This window comes from Scyliorhinus torazame, chromosome 8 (genome assembly GCF_047496885.1).
Source record: "Scyliorhinus torazame isolate Kashiwa2021f chromosome 8, sScyTor2.1, whole genome shotgun sequence".
Taxonomy (NCBI): domain Eukaryota; kingdom Metazoa; phylum Chordata; class Chondrichthyes; order Carcharhiniformes; family Scyliorhinidae; genus Scyliorhinus; species Scyliorhinus torazame.
Window position 1 is genome coordinate 176,477,489 of NC_092714.1, and position 25,596 is coordinate 176,503,084.

Consider the following 25,596-nt stretch of genomic DNA (forward strand, 5'->3'; position numbering starts at 1 on the left):
GGGATCACACAGGATGCTGAGCTGGTGCGTGGCTGGATTCACTCTCAGAGCGATGCCAGGGACAGGGATGGATTTGATGGTTGGAGAATGGAGTTTGTGACTGGAACCCAAGAAAATGGGCGGGATTCTCTGTAAATGGGGTTATGTCCCCGCTCCAAAACCGGCGCCAACCACTCCGGCATCAACAGCCCCCGAAAGTGAGGAATTCTCCAATTTCTCGGGGGCTAGGTTGACGCCGGAGTGGTTGGCGGCGTTCCAGCCGGCGGCGAATGGGTGGCGCGAGTTCGCGCATGCGCGGAACGGCCGATGTATTTCCGTGCATGTGCGGGGGTTCCCTTTTCCCGGCTTGCCCCCGGGGAATACAGCTGCCCGGCGTGGAGTAAAGAAGGCCCCCCACGGAACCAAAGACAATGCTGAGCTGGAAAAGCAGTTCTCCGCGGCACAGTATGGCCGAAGAAAGCCGGAAGACCCCGCTCCCGGGGTCTACCCAGCTTGCAACTCCTCGCAAGATGCAATGCGATTTTGCAAGACGTTATGATGTAACTCCCACCTATTGTGGGTAGGATCACATTTTGGTAAATTTGCATATTAGAGTGAGACAGCTCATCTGAGTCTAAAGTGCGGATTCCAGAGGTACCTGAGGCTGCGGGATTCATCCCTTTTGCCTCAGAACTTTGGGCAAGCGCTGTTGAGCACTGGTCCCCACAAGCGCCCTGGAGCACTGGGGGCCAGATGGGACGGCATTCGTGAGGGTCTCCCAGGGTATCGGAGGTGCCAGCTACATGCCCTTTTGGCAGGATGGTGCCCTGGCACTGCTGGTGCCTGGTGGCAGGGGCACTCCCAAGGTGCCAAGCTGACATTTTTTGTGTGTGATTGGGCTGGGGGTGCCCGATGGGTGTTGGGGGTGGGTGGGGATTGTTTGGGCGGGGGGGGGGGGGGATGTCAGAATCGTTTTGTGATCCTCGGAGATTGGGATGCCATTTAACAATGCTCCCAACTGTACAAAACGGGGCTATGTTCAGGCCCTTATCCAACGGCAGTTGCGTTGAATAGCCATGTGTTTCTTGGCACTGCGAACGCTGGGAAAGACAAGGTTAAAAGCGCACACGAGGGGACATTGTTCCCTTTTGGGAGAATCACACCCAACGGCTTCACTATTCCTGATGTCTAATTAACTAAAATTTCTGACAAGAAATATTGTGGACAAGCAGTCTGATTAATCAGCAATGGTGGAGAGAGGTGGTGAGGTGGAGAAGTGGCTTGTCAGCGTACATGTTAAACCTGCCGTTGTGCTTTCAGATGGTGTCACTGAGGAGCTGATAAATGGGATGATACTTGGGGGCACGCGTAACTTTATGGGGATGGGAAGAGAAGATGTTATAGGTGATTCTCTCGCTGTGGTGGAAAACCACATGTGGTCGTCCAGTAACGAGTAATCAAGAGGCCTGGACTATTCATTCAGGGACATGGGGCGGGATTCTCCCCTACCCGGCAGGACGGGGTGTCCCGGCGGCGAGGAATGGCGTGAACCACTCTGACATCGGGCCGCCCCAAAGGTGCGAAGTCCTCCCACCTTTGCGCCCCGCCGGCCGGCAGGGAAGAGGCTTGGCGCCACGCCAACCGGTGCCGAAGGGCCTCCGCCGGCTGACGCGAGTTGGCGCATGCGCGGGAGCACCAGCGTGTGCTGGCGTCAACCCCGTGCATGCGCAGAGGGCTTTGTTTCCGCACCGGCAATGGCGGACCGCTATAGCTGCCGGGGCAGAAGAATAGAGTGCCCTCACGGCACACGCGCGCCCGCGGATCGGTGGGCCCCGATCGCGGGTCAGGCCACCATGGGGGCACCTCCGGGGCCAGATCCCCCCGCGCCCCCCCCAAGAACCCCGGAACCACCCATGCCACCAGGTCCCGCCGGTAAGGACCTACACCAATTGACGCCGGCGGGACCGGCAAAAAAATGGGTGGCCACTCGGCCCATCATGGACCGGAGAATTGCTGAGGGGGCTGCTGCCAGCGGCCGCCGACCAGCGCGTCGCGATTCCCGCCCCCGCCAAATTCCCGGCGCCGGAGAATTCGGCAGCCGGCGGGAGAGGGATTCACGCCGCCCCCCCGGTGATTATTCGACCCTGCGGGAGGGTCGAAGAATCATCGGGGGGCGGCGTGAATCCCTCTCCCGCCGGCTGCCGAATTCTCCGGCGCCGGGAATTTGGCGGGGGTGGGAATCACGACGCGCTGGTCGGCGGCTGCTGGCAGCAGTCCCCTGCAGCCTCTTCAAGGAGGCCCACTGTACCAATCTTCAATCCGGCAGAGGTGAAGCCAGCAGCGGGCCTTCCACTTGAATCAAGACCCCATGCCTGGCAGAAACCTTGCCTACTAAGTGGTACCAACCAATCAGAGGCTGGCAACTCTCGTGCTCAGCACTGTCACTGCCCAGGTGTAACTGCAAGCTTGCAGTTACACTGGCATTTTTTGCAAGCGCGTGATTGGGCTGGGATGTCATGTGTGGGTGAGGGAATGGGGAAGGTGGGGGGGGCCGGGGTCCTTCTCATAGTACGTTCGGGCTGGGGACGTCAGGATCACTTTGGAGCCTCGGAGATCGGGATGCCATTTAAAAATGGGATCCTGATCTCTTGTTACTCTGAGGAGTTCAGGCAAGCGGGACTATGTGCGGCCTTGGCCATGCGTTCCCCACTGAGGACCCTTATACAACGCGGCTCGTGATGGACAGCCATGTGTTTCTGGTGCTGTGAGTCCTGGGTACATGCTGCTGAACGCGCTCGTTATGGGGCTGATATGCCATCAATAACGACAGAGGACGAGTTGAGAGTGAAACTGTGGCTTTAATTAGCTTAAACATACCTGCTGGCAGCCGGCCCCAGACTGAAGGCAGGGCAGGTGGTTGGCCACCTTTATACCCGAGCCCGAGAGGAGGAGCCACAGGCGGAGCCAGCAGGGGCAAGCCCAGGCATGTTCCATACAGCAGGTATAATACAATACAATACAATACAGTGGTTTACCACATTCACCCCCTGTTAAAAAAAGGAGTCCGGAGGGGGTGAAGTGGACAGGTGAATTATATATAGGGTCAGTTGAGGGCTTTGACTTTCCACTGTGACCGCCGCAGTCCCGGCTGTGGTGTCGGATGAAGTGTTGAGGCCTGTGTGTCCAGGAGCGTGTCGCCTTCTGCGTCACCAAGTGGATGAATGCCTGGCAATGGACCCTGAGGGTCTGGCGTGCCATGCACTGGGACTAGCGGAGTATGCCGTGGCCCTGGTGCACCATGGGTAGCAATGGAGGGAGAAGGTGTAGGGTCGGGGGTAGTGGTGATGGTCGCTGGGGAACCTGCGGGTGCCAAGTCCCGAAGGGAGACTGTGTCCACCCGCCCATCATGGTGTGCCACGTAGGCATATTGGGGGTTAGCATGGAGGAGACGGACCGTTTTGACCAGGGGATCCGACTTATGACTCCTCGCATGCTGCCAGAGGAGGACGGGCCCTGGGACCGTTAGCCAGGACGGGAGCGAGACCCCTGAGGTGGACTTCCTGGGACAAACATTCTCTCATGAGGGGTCACATTGGTGGCGGTACACAGGAGCGACCGGATGGAGTGGAGGGCATCGGAAGGACCTCCTGCCAGCGGGAGACAGGGAGACTTCTAGACTGTAGAGCAAGAAGGACGGCCTTCCAGACCGTCGCGTTCTCCCTCTCCACCTGTCCGTTCCCCCGGGGGTTGTAGCTGGTAGTACTGCTTGAGGCGATGCCCTTGGTAAGCAGGTACTGACGCAGCTCATCTCTCATGAAGGAGGAACCCCCCGATCACTATGGATAGAGTTGGGGAAACCGAATAAGGTGAAGAGGCCTTGCAGGGCCTTGATGACTGGCAGAGGTCATGTCAGGGCATGGGATGGTGAAAGGGAAACGTGAGTACTCATCAATGATGTTGAGGAAGTACACGTTACGGTCAGTGGAGGGGTGTGGCCCTTTGAAATCGACGCTGAGGCGCTCAAAGGTGCGGGAGGCCTTTACCAGGTGTGCTCTGTCTGGCTGATAGAAGTGTGGTTTGCACTCCATGCAGACCTGGCAGTCCCTGGTCATGGTCCTGACCTCCTCGGTGGAGTAAGGCAGGTTGCGGGCCTTGATAAAGTGGAAAAAAACGGGTGGCCCCCGGGTGACAGAGGTCATTGTGGAGGGCCTGAAGTCGGTCTACTTGTGCGCTGGCACATGTACCGCGGGAGAGGGCATCAGGGGGCTCATTGAGCTTCCCAGGTCGATACAAGATATCATAATTATAGGTGGAGCGTTCGATCCTCCACCTTAGGATCTTGTCATTCTTGATCTTGCCCCGCTGTGTGTTATTGAACATGTTGGCAACCGATTGTTGGTCAGTGAGGAGAGTGAATCGCCTGCCGGCCAGGTAATGCCTCCAATGCCGCACAGCCGCCACAATAGCCTTGGCTTCCTTTTCGATGGAGGTGTGTCGAATTTCGGAGGCATGGAGGATACGGGAGAAGAAAGCCACGGGCCTGCCCGCCTGGCTGAGGGTAGCGGCCAGAGCAAAGTCAGACACATCGCTCTCCACCTGGAACGGAATGGACTTGTCCACAGCGTGCATCGTGGCCTTGGCGATGTCTGCCTTGATGCGGTTGAAGGCCAGTCGGGCCTCAGCCGCCAGGGGAAAAACGGTGGATTTAATAAGTAGACGGGCCTTGTCTGCATAATTGGGGACCCACTGGGCATAGTAGGAGAAGAACCCCCAGTATCTCTTCAGGGCCTTGGGGCAGTGGGGGGAGGGGAAATTCCAGGAGGGGGCGCATGCGGTCGGGGTCAGGCCCAAGGACTCCGTTTTCCACAACCTAGCCAAGGATTGCTAGGCGGGTTGTGCGGAAAACGCATTTTTCTTTATTATAGGTGAGGTTCAGGAGTTTAGCGGTGTGGAGGAAGTGCCGGAGGCTTTTGTCATGGTCCTGCTGGTCACGGCCGCAGATGGTGACATTATCTAAGTACGGGAATGTGGCCCACAGCCCATACTGGTCAACCATTCGGTCCATTTCTCGTTGGAAGACCGAGACCCCATTGGTGACGCCGAAGGGAACCCTGAGGAAGTGGTAGAGGCGGCCATCTGCCTCGAAGGCTGTGTATTGGCGGTCCTCTGGGCAGATAGGGAGCTGGTGGTACGCGGACTTCAAATCAACTGTGGAGAAGACTCGATACTGCGCAATCTGATTGACCATGTCAGATATGCGGGGGAGGGGGTACACATCGTGCTGCGTGTACTGGTTCATGGTCTGACTGTAGTCGATGACCATCCGGTGCTTCTCCCCAGTCTTGACGACCACCACTTGGGCTCTCCAGGGGCTGGTACTAGCCTCAATGATCCCCTCTCTTAGGAGTCGCTGGACCTCCGACCTGATAAAGGCCCTGTCCCGGGCACTGTATCGTCTGCTCCTGGTAGCGACAGGCTTACAGTCCGGGGTGACGTTAGCAAAGAGTGAGGGTGGGACGACCTTAAGGGTCGCGAGGCTACAGATGGTGAGGGGAGGCAGCAGTCCACCGAACATTAATGTTAGGCTTTGGAGGTGGCACTGAAATTCGAGCCCCAGTAATAGGGCAGCGCAGAGATGGGGAAGGACGTAGAGCTTAAAGTTAGTGTACTCTACGCCTTGTACTGTAAGGGTCATGACACAGTACCCCCGGATTGCTACTGAATGTGATCTGGAAGCCAGGGAGACTTTCTGGGTCGCGGGTAAAATTGGGAGGGAGCAGCGCCTTACCGTATCTGGGTGTATGAAGCTGTCTGTGCTCCCGGAGTCGAAAAGGCAGGCTGTCTTGTGCCCGTTGTTCCGGACGGTCATCGTGGACTTCGCGAGGTGATGAGGCTGGGACTGGTCGAGCGTGAGGGAGGCGAGCTTCGGAAGTTGATGGGTAGGCCGGTCGGAGGTAGTGGCGGCCAGTGTACGACCGGATGAGCAGGGCTCCCGGGAGGCTGCGGAGTGGTCCCAAGATGGCGGCCCCCATGGGTCACACATGGCGGGTAGGATCGGGGATGGCATCAAAGATGGCAGCCCCCATGGGTTGCGCGTGGCGGGTGGAGTGCAAGATGGCATCAAAGATGGCAGCTCCCATGGGTCGCACGTGGGGGGCGAAATAGAAGATGGCAGCGAATATAGCGGTGCCCACGGGTCGCACATGGCGGGTGGCGCGGCAGCTGGAGGCTGCCCTGACAGACAGCAGGCAGCGCTGTTGGGCCTAGGAGTTTTCGGCAGAGATCGGGCCTGGCAGACTTTTGCAAAGTGGCCCTTCCTCCCACACCCCTTGCAAGTCGCGTTCCGTGCAGGGAAGCGTTGTCTTGGATGCTTCCCCTGGCTGCAAAAATAGCACCTCGGGCTTCCGGCATTGGCGGGCTGCTGCGCGGCACAGGCTTGCGCCGCACTCGAGTCGGATGATGGCGGCGCCCTGCGAGGTCCACGAGGGTGCCGCGCGGTCGGAGGTGTAGGCCTCCATGTTCTGGAAGGCCACCTCCAGTGAGTTGGAGAGCTGCACTGTCTCTGGGAGGCCGAGTGTACCCCCTTCTAGCAATCGCTGGCGGATGTAGTTTGATTTCATGCCTGCGACATAAGCGTCCCTGGCCAACAGCTCCGCGGGTTGGGCAGCCGATTTCACCTGGCAGTCACAGTTCCGGCAGAGTACCCGCAAGGCACGCAGGAATTCTGCTAGTGATTCCCCAGGGCATTGTCGTCTCGTGGCAAGAAGATGTCTAGCACACACCTTGTTCGCAGACTTAACATATTGTCCCTTCAGCAGCATTATCGCCGCCGTATACGAGGGGGCGTCCCTGATGAGAAGAAAGACTTGCGGGCTCACCCGTGCGTGGAGGATCTGCTTCTTTTGGAGGTCGGTGAAGTCTTCGGTGAAGGATCCGAGGTACGCTTCGAAGCAGCTTAGCCAGTGCTCGAATGTTGCAGTGGCATCAGCTGCCTGTGGGTCTAGCTCCAGGCGATCAAGCTTGAGTGATGAATTCATCTTAGATGTTTAGTTTATTAAATTGATATGCCATCAATGAACACACGTCGAGTGGTGAATGTAACTGAGGCATTAATAAACTAAACAGAAAACCTCCTGGCCTCGGATCCCGAACTGGGGCAGCGGCGGAGACTAGCCACCTTTATACCGGGCCCGGGGGGCGGCAGAGCCACCAGGCAGTAGTCCACCACATTACATATAATACAGTGGCAGTTTACCACAATACACAGATTATATACGACAGTGGTTCGGACCCAGCAGGGACAAGCCCAGACATGTAACAGTACAACAGTACAATACAGTGGTTTACCACAATGGTGTTGTATCGGAACCCTGCTGCCTTCCTACCTCCACCAGGATTAAGTTCTGAGTGGGAAGGCCCATGGTCAAACTCCCAACCTGCCATCTTTAAAAAGCCAATTAAGAGGCCAATTAATGACCACTTTGGGGCCTAATCCTGCTGCAACTGGGATGAACCCTATTTCAGGCAGGCCTGTCACCACACGGTATGCACAGCAGCTGAAATCGTGCAGCCAGCTTGCCACCTGTGGGTTGGAGGGAGTGGGGAAGGTGGGAGGGGGGGTTCCCTTGATGAATGGCACTCAGTGTCTGATTGAGTGACTGGACATTTGGAAGGGGTGGAGATCTGCTGAGAGCTAAGCCCATGCTCGTGCTGCTTATCCACCCTAAATCCCTCTTCCCATGATCCCCACCCCCTTAACATCCCTTACCAATAGCCTGGGTCACTCCATAATCCTGGGACTCCTGTGCCTGTTCTTGTGGCAGCAGCCATGTCCTTCCTAGTGGCGCTGCTGAGCATATGAGTTGCCAGCCCCTGATTGGCCAGCAACTCTGGGTAGGCGAGACTTCATCCCCAGAATCTTAGTTCCAGGGAAAGGCCCATAGGTTGCCTCACCACTCACTGCCTGATTGGCTTGTGATTTGACGGGCTGTCCCAAAAAGAGGCAGTGTGGATCTCTCGCTGGCTCTCCAGCTGTGGGCAAGACCCCCGACATCCCAACAGGATCCTGCTGGATGTTACATGTCGATGGCTTGTTTGGATAGATATAAGAATCTCACCAGGCGTGGCCAACCCCATTCACCCAGATAAAGGAAAAAATGTATTGGACAAAAATGATGTGGTCGACTGGCCATAGACTTGTCACTAAAGACTAGGAGGGATAGTGTAACGCGGTTACAAGTTTTGTAGAATTCAATTTGTGAGATTGATAAAGACCGTTAAAGAGCTGTGATGATAACAACAACTTATATTTAGGGGGCACACATTTTTATATTTATTTACGGAGTAAAACCTCCCAAGGTGCTTCACAGGTGAGTTAAAAGGTAAAGTATGATACCGAGCCTCATATTAGGTCAAATTATGGTCGGCGTGATGAAAATTCAGCTAGAAAGTCACAAGACATAAATGATAGGTAAAGTCACCATAGTCCCAGATGACCATAGGCTGCTTTTCCCTTTTGGGGGCAGAGCTGACTGGTGAATATTTAACCTGAGGATCACCACACCTCAGGCGAGGGACAAGGTCGAGAAGGTGAGGCCTTCATGTATAGCCTCAGCCATAGGAATTGAACCTGCGCCTTGCTCTGCACCACAAACTAGCTGGCTAGCCAACTGACCTAAACTAGCCCCTTTTATTATTTTTTTAAAAATTCCGATTATGGGGAAATTTAGTGTGACCAATCCACTTACCCTGCACCTGTTTGGGTTGTGGGGGTGAGACCCACACAGACACAGGGAGAATGTGCATTCTCCTGCCTTCTCCCTATAACCTCTGATTCCCTTATCAATCAAGAACCTATCGATCTCTGTTTTAAAGACACTCAGTGATTTGGCCTCCACAGCCTTCTGCGGCAAAGAGTTCCACAGATTCACCATCCACTGGCTGAAGAAATTCCTCCTCATCTCTGTTTTAAAGGATTGTCCCTTTAGTCTGAGATTGTGTCCTCTGTTTCTAGTTTTTCCGAGAAGTGGAAACAGCCTCTCCACGTCCACGCTATCCAGGCCTCGGAGTATCTTGTAAGTTTCAATAGGATCCCCCCTCATTCTTCTAAACTCCAACGAGTACGGACCCAGAATCCTCAACCGTTCCTCATACGACAAGCTCTTCATTCCAGGGATCATTCTTGTGAACCTCCACGGGACCCTTTCCAAGGCCAGCACATCCGATGGGCCGTGTTCCCAAGGCCGCAGGTCACCCTGTACCTTTACGCCATGAGGCCCTTCCAGGCGCCGAGTGGGGACCTGTCCGGCATCTCACCGACCTCGGTGCACAGGTGCATCCGCGCCGTACCGGAGGGCCTATATGCCCAGTTGGCTCAATATATCCATTTCAATGTGGACCGAGCCCACCAGGGTGCCCGGGTAGTGACGTTCGGCGCCATGCCCCGAGTCCAGGGGGTGATCGACGGGATGCACTTCCCCCTACGAGCACCTGCAGATGACAGGCCGCTCTACACCAACCGAAAAGGGTACCACTCAATGAACATGCAGCTGATATGTGATCATCAGCTGTGCATCTAGCATGTCTGCGCCTGATACCCAGGCAATGTGCACAAAGTCTTCATCCTGGCACACTCGACCATTCCTGACATTGTTGAGATGCCCCCCCTGGCTGGGGGGGTTGGCTCCTGGGTGACATGAGTTATCCACTGCGGTCATGGCTGATTTTGCCTATCCGGAGGCCTCGGACCGACGCGGAGACCCGTTACAACGGCGCTGAGACAGTGACTAGGAGCGTGATCGAGCGGTGCTTCGGCCTCCTGAAGATGCTGGTCAGGTGCCTGGACCGCTCTCGAGGGGCCTCCAGTATGATGCAGAGAGGGTCGCCCGCATCGTGGTGGCCTGTTGCATCTTCCACAACATCGCTCAGCCGGGGGGGGGGGCAACATGCTGGAGGAGGAGAAAGAACACCAGTTCTCGTCCGACGAGGAGAATGCGGGGGAGGGGGAGGATGGGCAACAAATGGGGCCCAGGCAGACACAGGAGGCCGCACGACGTGTGTACCAGGCCCAATGCACACGGGACGCTCTGACCGCCTCCAGATTCATTGACTGGGGGAAACTGGTCAGGGGCACGGACACCGCACCCCACCCCCCGTCCCCTCCCCCCATACACCCCCCGACTGCAACTCCCTCCGTGATACATACCTGCCGCACTACAGGGTGGGGGCCCTGGGTTGGCAGTAATACCGGGTCTGGTCCATGGGATGGAGGATGATGACATCCCACTCTGCGATGAGCTCTGGTGCTCCACATTGTTTGACAATGTCTGACTCCTGCCCACGGTAGCACTTTCCATTGAACACCTGGGTGATCCTTGCTTGCGAGCTGGTCATTCCATCACATGGTCCTACCAGATCCCTGGGGCGATGGTGGTGGGGACGATCGGGGGGGGGGGGGGGGGAGAGGTGGCCCAGGCCACCCACAATATCTGCCCATTCCCCGCCCATCCTGCAAACCCGCTCTCTTGCTGGCCCAGAGCAGCTCACCCCTCACACCCTTCTGATAGAGCACCGAGGCAGGTCGTAACAGTGTGAACAGGTGTTTAATGTGACAACATATATACAGAATTGTGCTCTAGCCCCTATAACTAAACTGTGACCTGCACCCGTGCCAACTTAACTAGTGTCTAACTTTCTGGCTTACGGGCCCTCACAGTACGTCTAGGTAGTTCCCCAGATGGCACAGCAGGAGTGGAGGTGGCCGGCTGCGATTCCCGCCATGTGACCTGGGCCTGGCTGCTGTTCGTTGTCCAAGGTCGCGTGGTGCCGCCCTATTCTGTCCGCTGCCCACCCTGTTCGGCAGCGATGGGGGGGTGGGGGGTGGGGACTCCGAGGTGCTGCAGTGTTGTGGCACCTCCACTGTGGGAGTCACTGGCGCGGGACCATCAATTCTTCCTCCCTCAGGGTGCCTGGTGGCCCCGGGTTACTCCATTGGACAGGGGGTGCAAGCGGAACTATCCCCTGAGGCTCCCCCGCCACCTGTCGCTGCCACTCCTGGAGGCCCGCTCTGGTCACGACCTGGGTCTGCTTACACGGAGCAGATCATTGCCGCCTGGGACTACGACTCTTCACCCATTGACTGTGCCACCACCTTCTGGGTCTGTGCCACATCAGCTAGTGATTGCGCCATCTTGCTCTGGGATTGGCCACCTCCCTCAGTGTCGGCACCACGTCGACCAGCACCTGGGCAATGCCGCCGACCTTCTCAGCCATGGCCTGCGGTGACTGGCCCACGCTCAGAAGCGCTACTGCAATTTCCAGATGACTCTCGTACATGGCTGCCTGTGAGGTGGAAACCCTGTCCTGGACCTCGGCCAGTGCCTGCACAGAATGCCCCAGGCCTGTGACATGGTGATCCATAATGAAACCTAACCCATGTGGGTAGGCCTGGGTGGCACGCATGGTCGGCACCACTTCTGCTGCTGCACACGGTTGGACTCCTCTAACTGCACCTGCAGGTGCTGGATGCTCGCCGACAACCCGTCATGTAGTCCCTAGCTCTGCGACTGCATCTCCACTATGGATGGGACTGTCTATTCCAGAAACCCGAATCTTGTCTGGACAGCAGCTAGTTCCTGGGGTCGACCTGCCCTCCGACCGTCTGCCCCACCTGATGCTCCTACCTCCACCTGCTGTACACGCTCAGCTATGTGGTGCGCACCAGCAAGTGTCCCAGAAGCCTCTTCACTAAAGTGCCCAACCAAGGTGAGGGTCTCTGGGATGGTGGAGGGTGTTGGAGATAGCTATGGCGGAAAGTCACTGTCATCCTCCGACCCGAGCTCCGGGGTGTCCTGAGTCTCGGGTGGGGGCTGCCGTCTGGGCTGCTCTCCCCGTCACTGCTCGGCTCATAAGGGGGCTCCGGCTGTGACACTGGGGATAAGGGTGATGTGGGGGTGGTGTTGGGGGGAGTTTGACTCATGTATCATGGGGAACCGCAACTCAGCAGGGCCTCACTTCCTTGCCCGTAGCCAACCTCCACTCCGGTGACCTCCCGTTCCTCCAGGCTGTCGACTCTGCTCTGCCACGGTGAGGGGCAGCAGGTCAGGCGATCCCCCTCCTGTCTTCTCACGCTCCTGGCAATTGTGCGCAGCCTTCTCCATTGGGTAAACAGGCCGATGCATGCAGCCCCGGGTGTGGGGTGCTGGTGGCCTCAGTGGTCAGGGCACCCGGCCATGGCGGCTGGTATGGGTGCTGGCATGTGGTGCGGGGGGGGGGGGGGGGGTTCGGCCACCTTCTGGGGGTGCGGGAAGTGGTTGGGTTATGGGGTTATGGGTGTGTGGCACGCGGGTTAATGCCAGGGGCACAGTATTGCCTGTTCACCCTGGCCCGCCCTGAGGAGGTTGTGCAGTGTTTTCTGGCACTGCTGGCTGGTCCAGACGGTATGGCTGACGGTGCTGGCCACCTCTGCCACCTGCGCCCAGGCACAGTGAATGGCGGCGGCTGGCACTCTCCTTCCTGGGCCAGGGTACAGGATAAACCGTCTCTCCTCCACCTCGTCCAGGAAGGCCTTCAGCATCAGTGAATCTTGGGGCTGCTCTCCTGGCTGCCATCTTGTTCATAGATTATCATAGAATTTACAGTGCAGAGGGAGGCCACCCGGCCCATCGAGTCTGCACCGGCTCTTGGAAAGAGCACCCTACCCAAGGTCAGCACCTCCGCCCTATCCCCACCCAGCAACCCCACCCAACACTATGGGCAATTTTGGACACTAAGGGCAATTTATCATGGCCAATCCACCTAACCTGCACATCTTTGGACTGTGGTTGGAAACCGGAGCACCCAGAGGAAACCCACGCAGACACTGGGAGGATGTGCAGACTCCGCACAGACAGAGACCCAAGCCGGAATCGAACCTGGGACCCTGGAGCTGTGAAGCAATTGTGCTAACCACTATGCTACCGTGCTGCCCACGGTAGCATTGTTGGCTGGGATGGTGTGTGTGGGGAGTGAAGTGTGTATTTGCGGCTGCAGCTTGTCAGCCTCCTGAGTGTCAATGCTCAAAACTGGCAAATCTTGCACCGTTTCTCATTGGAATCGATTGTGTTCCATGTGGCACCGGTGCTAGCCCCTCAACAGTAGCGGAATCAGTCCAGGTACGGCGGCAGTTTTGTAGTTGTGGAAGTCCACAAATCCTGTGCCGGCGTCAACACTTAGTCACAGGAATGGAGAATTCCGCCCCCCCCCCGCACCACCACCAGATCCTGTCACAATAACAATAACCTCATCATGCCCGGTGGTGCATAGATTTTGACTTTAATTTTTTTGCCAGACAGTGACTCCTGAACCTGAATGTGCTTCTGTCTGATTTTTCCAGTCTGAAGGATTTTTCATTAGTGACATGGAGCATGCTGTGATTGAGAAACCTTTGTCTGGAGTCTGTTGTGCAGGCGACAAACATCTCTTCGGTTAAAATAAACTCCTGCTCGCAGATGGGGTGAGCAACAGGGCAGAGGAAGAAAATATTTCAAAAGATCCAAATTGCTGCAATAATGTCCATGTACAAATTAACCCTTGCAGCACCCAGGGAAAGTGTGAAAGCTGAAATCACTGATCTGGGCAGACATGGGATGCGGACGATCTGTGGCCTTTTACGTGAAAAAAATCAGCAGCCCCCCTTTACCTATCCTGCGACCGGTGAGGGACTAGCAGCTGCGCCGCACAAAACTCACAGCTCCCAAGGTATAAACTGCCGGAGAATGGCCTGGTCCGTGGCCGCGCACTTGCACGACGACGACCTGCAGCGGCCGTCCCCCACCAGTCCCCCCAGCCTCCCGGAAGCCCTCTCGGCCAGCAGCACGACTCCCGCCCGACTGTGCCAGTGCTGGACATTGTCTGCAGCCCCAAGCCAGCTTCCCGACCACTGAGACCACATGCCAACCACGCAGTTGGCATCTCAGCCCATCGGGGGTGGAGCATCGGGGGAGGGCCTTCAGGTGACGCACCAATGCCGTCCCAAGGGTGTGCGGTGCGCGACACAATGATGCCATTTTGGAGGGGGCGGACCATACAAAACCTGAAAAAGAGCCGGCCCTGAGATGGGCAAAGGAGCATCGCGACTACAAATGAGAAAGCCTGGTCATCTGGCTTACAGGATTTGGTGGAGGTGGCAAAGAAGTGGGCAGCACGGTAGCACAGTGGTTAGTGTGGTGTACCACGTATTGCTACTATATATATATTTACCGTTATTCGTTATTCGTCCTACTGTTATCTACCACTGTATATATGTTCACTGTTGTTATTATTCACTGTTACTTACTGTTGTTGTGTTGATGCTTCTGTTGGCCCCGCCTGTGGCTCCGCCCCTCGGGGGAGGTATATAATTGGCAGACTTGTGGCCAGCTCTCAGTGCGGGAACAGCAGCAGGCTGGAATACTTCTTAGCTTACTAAAACCACTGTTCTCTTTTACAACTCAACTTGTGTGAATTGATGGTCCATCAATTTAATAAGCTAAAATATCACAATGGACACCGCTCTTAAGCCTGGCCGACTTGAACTCGACCTGCAGGCAGCTGAAGCCACTGCAATCTTTGAGCATTGGCTAAGTTGTTTCGAGGCCTACCTCGACTCCTCGACCGATGACGCCTCCGGGGCGCACAAGCTACGTCTCCTCAATGCTCGGGTGAGCCCAAAATCTTCCTATTAATCAGAGACGTGGCCTCGTACGAAGAGGCGGTTGCACTATTGAAAGGACAGTTCGTGAGGCCGGTGAATGAGATGTTCGCTCGACATCTTCTTACCACGCGGCGTCAGCGCCCTGGTGAATTGCTGGCAGAATTCCTGCGTGACCTGAGAGGACTCGCCAGGAATTTTAACTGCCAGGCAGTTACGGCAGTGCAACACACGGAATTCATGATCCGGGACACCTATGTGGCCGGAGTCTGGTCCAGTTATATCCTGCAACGACTGCTCAAAAGGGGTGCCCTCGACCTGAAGGACACGGTACAGCTATCTACCTCATTAGAGGTAGCATTCCAGAGTTTGGATGTCTTCACGCCTGACCACGCGGCATCCTCGTGGACGTCGGAGGCGCGGCCATCACCCGACCCGGGCGTGTCCCATGCCTGTGCCGTGCGGCTGCCCGCCAACTCTGGGGGGCCATTCCGCTACCTCTGCGGTCAGGGCCAGCACCCCAGGCACGTTGTCCAGCTCGGAACGCGACCTGCAACGAGTGCGGTAAGAAGGGGCATTTTGCCAAAGTCTGCCTGGCCCGACCTAAAGTTCCTAAATCGAAAGCCTGCCAGGCCCGACCTGAAGCTCACAGATCCCGCAGTGTGGCATCGTGCCTGCCAGTACCGCCCCCTTCTGACGCGTCACCCACCTCCTGCAGTCTGTGGGGCCGCCATTTTGTCCGCCATCTTTAACGCCGCCCGACATGTGCGACTTGTGGGGGCTGCCATCTTGGCTGCCATCTTTGACGCCGCCCGTCACGTGTGACTCATGGAGGCCGCCATTTTGGGACCACCCCGCTACCGCTGACTGGACCAGTCATCCGCAGCTCGGCTCTGTTACACTCGACCAGTCCCGGCCCCATCACCTCAAGAACTCTGTGATGGCCGTCCGGGTCAATGGGCATGAGACATCCTGCCTCTTCAATTCCGGGAGCACGGATAGCTTTGTCCATCCGGATACGGTAAGACGCTGCTCCCTCCAGATTTTCCCCGTGTCCCAAACGATATCCCTTGCTTCCGGATCACATTCCGTGCAGATCCGGGGGTACTGTGTCACAAACCTCATGATACAGTGCGTCGAGTACGCCAAATTTAAACTTTACGTCCTCCCCCATCTCTGCGCTCCCCTCTTATTAGGACTGGATTTCCAGTGTAACCTCCGAAGCCTGACCTTGAAGTTCGGTGGACCAGCGCCAGGGTTCCAGATTTGATTCCCCGCAGGGTCACTGTCTGTGCGGAGTCTGCACGTTCTCCCCGTGTCTGTGCGGGTTTCCTCCGGGTGCTCCAGTTTCCTCCCACAGTCCAAAGACTTGCAGGTTAGGTGGATTGGCCATGATAAATTGCCCTTAGTGTCCAAAAATGGTTAGGAGAGGTTATTGAGTTAGGGGGATAGGGTGGAAGTGAGGGCTTAAAGTGGGTCGTGCAGACTCGATGGGCCGAATGGCCTCCTTCTGCACTGTATGTTCTATGTATGTTCAACAAGGCCAAAACCCTGTTTAAAACTGGAGTCTGACTTGGGAGGTGTACCTGCCGTCCCCAACTGTGGTGGCGCTGGACGCAATCCGCAGCCGCCACGGAGGTTGACAAAGACTCAGAGCACACATGTCCCACGCCGTCGGGATGTCAGCCCATCGGGGGAGGGCCTTCAGGTGCCGTCCTGAGGCTGTTCCAACGGCGTGCGGTGTACTCACCAAAAACAGGCGCCGTCCCCGATTCTGCGTTAAAAGGGATTCTCTACCCGATCGCCGAATACGATTTTGGCGTTATCAAGTGGAGAATCCCGGCCTATTACCCGGCCTATGTCCCAGAGGTGTTGGATTGGTTTGTAAAAAAGCTTGGGATGGGTGCAGGTTGATTGAGGATTTTGAGGCTTTGTTGGTTTTTGGGGGTGGGGTATGCGGACATGGGGAGTTCTTGGGGTTCCTGGTTCATGTTCATGTTTGTATTTCTTTGTTCTAGCGTGGGTTGAATTTTTCTCTCGTTGTACTTGAGTGGTCAATTTATTTGGTCATCTGGAATATCAGGGAGTTGAATGGTCCACTTAAATTTATGGGGTTTTTGATCTATTTGTTATAAATATATTAATAGTGTAAACATATAGCTTCCTGTTGGAGTGCTATGTTTTAAGGGTTTTTTATACTTTGTGTCCTTTTTCTGTTAGCATTTTTCTTCACTCTGGGAGCAACCCTGCTAGCCGCAGCGCTAGCTAACGGAAGTGGTGCAGTGATGGTGACTGCAGCTCATTATATTAATTTTGTTTTAGATAATGAGCTTAGTGTTTTTGCTTTGTTTGAGGTTGGGTTTATTGGAAGTAGATTTGAATGGGTTTTGCTCACCTCACTGTTTTTTGTATGTATATTTGGGTGTGGTATTGTTTGAGGGTGGGTGGGGGGCAGGGGTAGTTTGCTGACAGTGACTGCAGATCTTTCTTTCTTTAGTCTTCCTAGTGGGTTTGGTGGCCATCTGGGTGGGCCTGGTTGCTGTACTTTCTCTGAAACTGTTGGATAATCCCTCTTGGTGGAAATGGTTGACTCTGGATTGAGAGGGGGTGGGAGGCCCACAATTTATCTGGTCACCTGGAATGTCAGGGAGTTGAATGGTCCAGTGAAAAAGTCGAGGGTATTTGCTCGCCTTAAAAGTCTGAAAGCTGATGTAGTTTTTCTGCAGGAAACTAATTTGCGGTGTCATGAGAATGTCGCTTTAAGAAATGGTTGGCTGCTCATGTTACTGCAGTGATGTCAGAGTGTGGGTGGAGCTGAGCTCTGGTTCTGCTTTTTAGTTTCACTTTGAGAAAAGCTTGGTTGTGTCTGTCTTTTGGGTTTCGTTTTTCAGTGTGTTGCAGCTGAAGTCAGCCAAAGCAGCTGTACTGTTGAGCTCTCTGCCATGAAGGACTATCTCTTAATCATATGGTGAATTCAGAATTATAAATGTTTTCAGTATTGAATGTAAATCCTGATGTGCTTCTGTTTAAAGGTTGTTAAGTCTTTTGGATGTTAAAAGGACAGCTTAAAGGATTACTTAGTGTTGTATTCTTTGGGGGTTATCTTTGAATTGATGGTTGCTAAGATATTCACTGTTTGTTTTAAAAAGGTTAACTTGAGTTCATAGAATAAACATTGTTTTGCTTTGAAACGAACGTTTCCATTTCTGCTGTACCATGCTTGTAGAGTGGGCCGTGTGCTTCCCATACCACAATCTATTAAACGTTGTGGGTCAGGTGAACTCCATGATACACTTTGGGGTTCTCTAAACCCTGACCCATAACAGCGGGTCAGACAAGACAAGTGTGGCCATCTAAAATGGCCGCCCGCAAAGGACGATGGGAATTGTGGTCAGGTTGGGACACACAGGCCACAACCTGTATATTGCAAACAACAACTCAGACTTATACAGAAACTCACACCTGCTAGAGACCACTCACAGGTCTTCCCGGGATAATGGGCTCCAGATTGAAACTTACCATAAGTGGCAGACTCGGGGGCGCCTGTTTACCTTATTTGGGTATGCCTACATGCCTTGGACAATAATGGCCATGACTGACTAGGACCCGCCCAGCCATCAAGGTACCCGCCCCTCATTGGCCAGCATCGATTAGGGTGATCGAAATCCTAACGATCCATTGGATCCCTACCTGGGACTGTCCAAAAGAGCGCAAAAGATCGGAGGATAAGAAGAACTGCGCAACCAATATTCTGCCTCTTTTGGACTGGCTCTGTCCACCACCTGCAGCACACCGACCAGCCAAGTTCAAGGACCTGGAAATTCCAGCTAGCCAGGGGGAACGAGCTAAGGTACCTGCAACTCAAAAACGTCCTATGAAGGGAGACAAGGACGTACCACAACCGCCACGACAGACATTACTGGAAGAGTTACTGGACGCAAGCATCCTGGATAAAGGGAACTGTAGCGACATGTATGAACGACTGGTAGAAAGGGCCGACACCGCAACAAGAAAGAAATGGGAGTAAGACCTGGGGATTGAAATAGGGTGGGGACTCTGGAGCGAAGCACTGCATAGGGTCAACTCCACCTCCACGTGCGCAAGGCTCAGCCTGACGCAACTAAAAGGGGTACATAGAGCCCACTTAACAAGAACTCGTATGAGCAGGTTCTTGCCAGAGGTGGAGGATAGATGTGAACGGTGCCAAGGAGGCCCGGCCAACCACGCCCACATGTTCTGGTCTTGCCCCAGACTTGTGGGGTACTGGACAGCCTTCTTTGAGGCAATGTCTAAAGTGGTGGGGTTGGGGGTGGATCCATGCCCGAAAGTGGCGGTCTTCAGGGTATCAGACCAGTCAGATCTATTCCTGGGAAGGAGGGCGGACACCCTTGCCTTTGCCTCCCTGATCGCCCGCCGTAGAATCCTGTTCAGCTGGCGGTCAGCAACACCACCCAAAGCTGCAGACTGGCTGTCCGACCTCTCAGAATCTCTCCAAATGGAGAAAATCAAATTTGCCATCCGAGGGTCAGACGACGGCTTCCACAGAACGTGGGAGCCATTCATCCAATTGTTCCGGGACCTGTTTGTGGCCAACAAACAAGCAGAAGAATAGCTAGGTAGCCAAGAATCAGGGGAGAGTAGCCAAGGCATGAGAGGGAGGGATAGACCGGGGGGGGGGGGGACGGCAGCTAAACCTAAGAGAAAAGACAGACTAACCACAGGAGAAGGGAGGCGGGAAGGGGGGCAGAAGGGGGGGGGAGGGGGGAAAGAGGGAAGAGGGAGGAGACAGGGAACTATAGAGGGGAACCAGAGAGGGGGGGTGGGGGGGCGGGGTGGCGAGGGAATGATAGCCAGAAGGAGAGCACGGGAAACGACAACAAACTTGGCAAATACAGTAACAGAATAAAGAACAAAGAAAAATACAGCACAGGAACAGGCCTTTCGGCCCTCCAAGCCTGTACCGACCATGCTGCCCGTCTAAACTAAAATCGTCTACATTTCTGGAGTCCGTATCCCTCTATTCCCATCTTATTCATGTATTTGTCAAGCCGCCCCTTAAATGTCACTATCATCCCTGCTTCCACCACCTCCTCCGGCAGCGTGTTCCAGGCACCCACTACCCTCAATGTGTAAAAATTGCCTCGGACATCTCCTCTAAACCTTGCCCCTCGCACCTTAAACCTATGCCCCCTAGTAATTGACCCCTCTACCCTGGGGAAAAGTCTCTAACTATCCACTCTGTCTAGGCCCCTCATAATTTTGTAGACTTCTATCAGGTCGCCCCTCAACCTCCGTCATTCCAGTGAGAACAAACCGAGTTTATTCAACCTCTCCTCATAGCTAATGCCCTCCATACCAGGCAACATCCTGGTAAATCTCTTCTGCACCTTCTCTAAAGCCTCCACATCCTTTTGGCAGTGTGGCGACCAGAATTGAACACTATACTCCAAGTGTGACCTAACTAAGGTTCTATACAGCTGCAACATGACTTGCCAATTCTTATATTCAATGCCCCGGCCAATGAAGGCAAGCATGCCGAATGCCTTCTTGACTACCTTCTCCACCTGTGTTGCCCCTTTCAGTGACTTGTGGACCTGCACACCTAGATCTCTCTGACTGTCAATACTCTTGAGGGTTCTACCATTCACTGTATATTCCCTACTTGTATTAGACCTTCCAAAATGCATTACCTCACATTTGTCCGGATTAAACTCCATCTGCCATCTCTCCGCCCAAGTCTCCAAACGATCTGAATCCTGCTCTATCCTCTGACAATCTTCATCGCTATCCGCAATTCCACCAACCTTTGTGTCGTCCGCAAACTTACTAATCAGACCAGTTGCATTTTTCTCCAAATCATTTTTCTATACTACGAACAGCAAAGGTCCCAGCACTGATCCCTGCGGAACACCACTGGTCACAGCCCTCCAATTAGAAAAGCACCCTTCCATTGTTACTCCCTGCCTTCTATGACCTAGCCAGTTCGGTATCCATCTTGCCAGCTCAGCTCTGATCCCGTGTGTCTTCACCTTTTGTACCAGTCTGCCATGAGGGACCTTGTCAAAGGCCTTACTGAAGTCCATATAGACAACATCCACTGCCCTACCTGCATCAGTGATCTTTGTGACCTCCTCGAAAAACTCTATCAAGTTAGTGAGACATGAACTCCCCTTCACAAAACCGTGCTGCCTCTCGCTAATACGACCATTTGCTTCCAAATGGGAGTAGATCCTGTCTTGAAGAATTCTCTCCAGTAATTTCCCTACCACTGACGTAAAGCTCACCGGCCTGTAGTTCCCTGGATTATCCTTGCTACCCTTCTTAAACAGGGGAACAACATTGGCTATTCTCCAGTCCTCCGGGACATCACCTGAAGACAGTGAGGATCCAAAGATTTCTGTCAAGGCTTCAGCAATTTCCTCTCTAGCTTCCTTCAGTATTCTGGGGTAGATCTCATCAGGCCCTGGGGACTTATCCACCTTAATATTTTTCAAGGCGCCCAACACCTCATCTTTTTAGATCTCAATGTGACCCAGGCTATCTACACACCCTTCAGCAGACTGAACATCCACCAATTCCTTATCTTTGGTGAATACTGATGCAAAGTGTTCATTTAGTACCTCGCCCATTTCCTCTGGCTCCACACATAGGTTCCCTCGCCTGTCCTTTAGTGGGCCAACCCTTTCCCTGGCTACCCTCTTGCTTTTTATGTACGTGTAAAAAACCTTGGGATTTTCCTTAACCCTATTTGCCAATTACTTTTTGTGACTCCTTTTAGCCCTCCTTGCTTAAGTTCCTTCCTACTTTCCTCATCTTGCACACAGGCTTCGTCTGTTCCCAGCCTTCTAGCCTGCCAAATGCCTCCTTTTTCTTTTTGACGAGGCCTACAATATCTCTCGTTATCCAAGGTTCCCGAAATTTGCCATATTTATCCTTCTTCCGCACAGGAACATGACGGTCCTGATTTCCTTTCAACTGACATTTGAAAGCCTCCCACATGTCAGATGTTGATTTACCCTCAAACATCTGCCCCCAATCTAGGTTCTTCAGTTCCCGCCTAATATTGTTATAATTAGCCTTCCCCCAATTTAGCACATTCACCCTAGGACCACTCTTATCCTTGTCCACCAGCACTTTAAAACTTACTGAATTGTGGTCACTGTTCCCAAAATGCTCCCCTACTCAAACTTCTACCATCTGGCCGGGCTCATTCCCCAATACCAGGTCCAGTACAGCCCCTTCGCTCATTGGACTATCTACATGCTCCTGGATGCTCCTTACAAACTCTGCCCCGTCCAAGCCCCTAGCACTAAGTGAATCCCAGTCAATATTGGGGAAGTTAAAGTCTCCCCTCACAACAACCCTGTTGCTTTTACTCCTTTCCAAAATCTGTCTACCTTTCTACTCCTCTATCTCCCGCTGGCTGTTGGGAGGCCTGTAGTAAACCCCCAACATTGTGACTGCACCCTTATTCCTGATCTCTATCCATATAGCCTCGCTGCCCTCTGAGGTGTCCTCCCTCAGTACAGCTGTGATATTCTCCCCAACCAGTAGCACAACTCCTCCACCCCTTTTATATCCCCCTCTATCCCACCTGAAACATCTAAATCCTGGAGCGTTTAGCTGCCAATCATGTTCTCCCCTCAACCAGGTCTCTGTAATGGCAACAACATCATAGTTCCAAGTACTAACACAAGCTTTAATTTCACCTGCGTTACCTGTTGCGTTAAAACATATGCACTTCAGGCCACCAGTCATGCTGTTTTCAGCAACATCTCCCAGCCTGCTCTTCCTCAGAGCCATATTGGCCCAATCTCCTAGTTCTCCCTCAATCTTTTCACCTTCTGACCTATTGCGCCGGTACCCACCCCGCTGCCATACTAGTTTAAACCCTCCCGTGTGACACTAGCAAACCTCGCGGCCAGGATATTTATGCCTCTCCAGTTTGGATGCAACCCGTCCTTATAGAGGTCACACCTGCCCGGAAGAGCTCCCAGTGGTCCAGATAACTGAAACCCTCCCTCCTACACCAGCTGTTTAGCCACGTGTTTAGCTGCTCTATCTTCCTATTTATAGCCTCACTGACACGTGGCACAGGCAGTAATCCCGAGACTACAACCCTCGAGGTCCTGTCTTTTAACTTTCTGCCTAGCTCCCTGAACTCCTGCTGCAGGACCTCATGCCCCTTCCTGCCTATGTCGTTCGTACCCAATATGGACCACGACCTCTGCCTATTTGCCCTCCCCCTTCAGGATGCCCGCTACCCGTTCTGTGACATCCTGGACCCTGGCACCAGGGAGGCAACATACCATCCTGGAGTCTCTTTCACGTCCACAGAAGCGCCTATCTGTGCCCCTGACTATAGAGTCCCCTATGACTATTGCTCTTCTGTGCTTTGACCCTCCATGCTGAACATCAGAGACGGCCGTGGTGCCACTGCTCTGGCTGCTGCTGTTTTCCCCTGATAGGCTATTCCCCCAACAGTATCCAAAGCGGTATATCTGTTTGAGAGGGATCAACCACAGAGGATTCCTGCACTGACTGCCTGCCCCTTCTGGTGGTCACCCATTTCTCTGCCTGCACCTTCTCTGCCTGCACCTTTGGTGTGACCACATCTATATAACTGCTATTTATGATGCTTTCCGCCACCTGCATACTCCTAAGTGCATCCAACTGTTTCTCCAACCGAACCATGTGGTCAATGAAGAGCCCCAGTTGGATGCACTTTCTGCAGATGTAGCCATCCGGGAGCTGGAAGCCTCCCGGACCTGCCACATCTCACAGTCAGAGCACTGTTCCCTTGAATTGACATTGCGTTAACTAATTAATAAATTTTTTAAAATTTAAATTAATAAATAAATAAATTTTAAAAAAAGTTACTGTTAACTATATGTTTCCTAGCACTAGAGTTCTAGTAGAAATGTAAATGTTAAATACAGTACTCTCCGGTCTCTGGCTTAGATAGCCCTCTAATTTATGATTAAGTAATTAATTAATTATGTTTAATTAGTTTAACAATGTTTAATTTTGAAATTTAGTGCAGATTCCCTACCAGCCAATCAGGTCACATCTTTCCTGTGACGTCACTTTTCAGTTTTTCCCCCCTCCCAGTCGGATCACTCAGAATAGCAGAATATCTATTACTTACCTGTTCCCAAGCTGCTCCCCGGCTCTCTCTCTCTCCCACTCCCGAAAATGAAGGCCGCTGGAACCTGGGGGGTAAGATTTTATGTCACCTACCTTCCCAGGGTGTTCCTTGGTTTTCTCACTGCTTCCCAGAATGCACTCTGGATCTCTCCCTGCAGATTACCAGTTACAAAGCGAAATGAAGAAAACAGAACAAAAAGGGAAACCCCACCTCCTCCTACTCCGCGCCAAATTACCACACTGTCCCAAATTACCAAGGTCCAATTCCCACTCTGGCTGTGTCTCCTTCATGTGCGCAGCTTACTGAGTGTGCCCTTGATTCCTATCTTATATAGAACTCAGCTAAACCAAGGTGTCTCACACTACTTAAGCTTCAAACAGAAGAATACAATGTACACCCTTGTGCCACTAAGCAGGCTTCAGGTGACTGACAGATAACTGCCTCTCAGCAATTAGGGGGTAGCTTCAGCCAATCAGATACTTAAGCTAGACACTGAACTTTTAACCGAAAAACAGGAAGATTTAAATTCACCACTTATCTCTTTAATTAACACACTGCCCCAAATTACCAATTTCCAATTCCCACTTTCGCTGTGTCTCACTTAGGATGTGTCACCTTCACGTGCGCAAGCTTACGTGACCAAGGAAAATACGGACAAAAGACGGGACGAATGGCCGAAGCGGAGGTGAACGCGCGACGACAACGGCAGCGAAAACCGTCCGGGAGAAGCAAGTGACAACACCAGCACCAGATCCATTCTCGTATTGCCCTCTCTGTACTGGACATAACTAATGTAATTGTTTCTCCGGCACCCAAATGTATATGTACCTCCCCAGTTCCACCCCCCCGACACACACACACACACACACAAACAGGGGGCCTACTTATTTGTTAAACATAATATTGCTAACTGTACAGAGTTGCTGTTTTTGAGCTAGTGCACAACATCATATCAGGGGTTTTTTCTCTTCTATATATATATTTTAATCTGTGTACATAACTGTAAATATACTATGTTCTAAAACCCAATAAAAACATTTATTTTAAAAAAGTTCAAGGACCCGCGACCTCCACCTGAAGACGACATTCAGCTAGATGAGCCAGCTAACCTCCAGCCGCTACACGTGAGGAACCAGATAAAGGCCTTATCTAACCTGCACAGAACCGGTCACTTGGACGTTAAGTAAAGGTCATTTAAACTGCTAGGTATAGTCTAATGTGTAGTAGCTTGTGATTTATTAAGCTTAGAACTAATCCTATGTTCAATAATAAACTATGATTATACTCAATACTTGTTATGTGGTCATTTGTCCAATACACAGAGCACACTGTGATTATTATTAATAGTAATAAAGATAGAAGACAACACAAGGGGCTGGATTCTCCGTTTCTGAGGCTAAGTGCCGGTGCCAATAGGGAAATTGGTTTGAATCCCTCACCAATTCCGCTACCGTTGAGGGGCTAGCACCGGTGCCGCATGGAACACCCGTGGCTCGTGCAGAGAACGGCCGGCGACTCGCTGGATCCTGGGCCACGCATGCGCAGGCCTGACAAGCACTGGTTGTGCCGGGAAACATGACGCTGGCCATGCTGGACCCCGCACCCGCCCACGCCAACCCCACAGCCCATCCCCCACCGCTCCCCCCAGCCCAAGCAGAAGCCAGCAGCACGTATCCCGGTCGACTGTGGCGGAGCTGGACACTACGCAGCTGGCATGCCAGGTTCCCAACCGCTGGGACCACACGTGGCCTGCGCCGTCAGGAACTAGGCCCACCTGGGGGCGGAGCATCACGGGTGGGCC

General features: G+C 53.5%; 1 long non-coding RNA gene across 1 annotated transcript; it reads left to right on the top strand.

Moving 5' to 3' along the window:
• The first annotated feature begins 339 nt into the window (after positions 1–339).
• LOC140428269 (uncharacterized) lies at positions 340–25,084 on the top strand. The gene is made up of 2 exons (XR_011948741.1): positions 340–559; positions 24,401–25,084. It is a non-coding gene; the product is annotated as an uncharacterized lncRNA (long non-coding RNA).
• Positions 25,085–25,596: the final 512 nt, after the last annotated feature.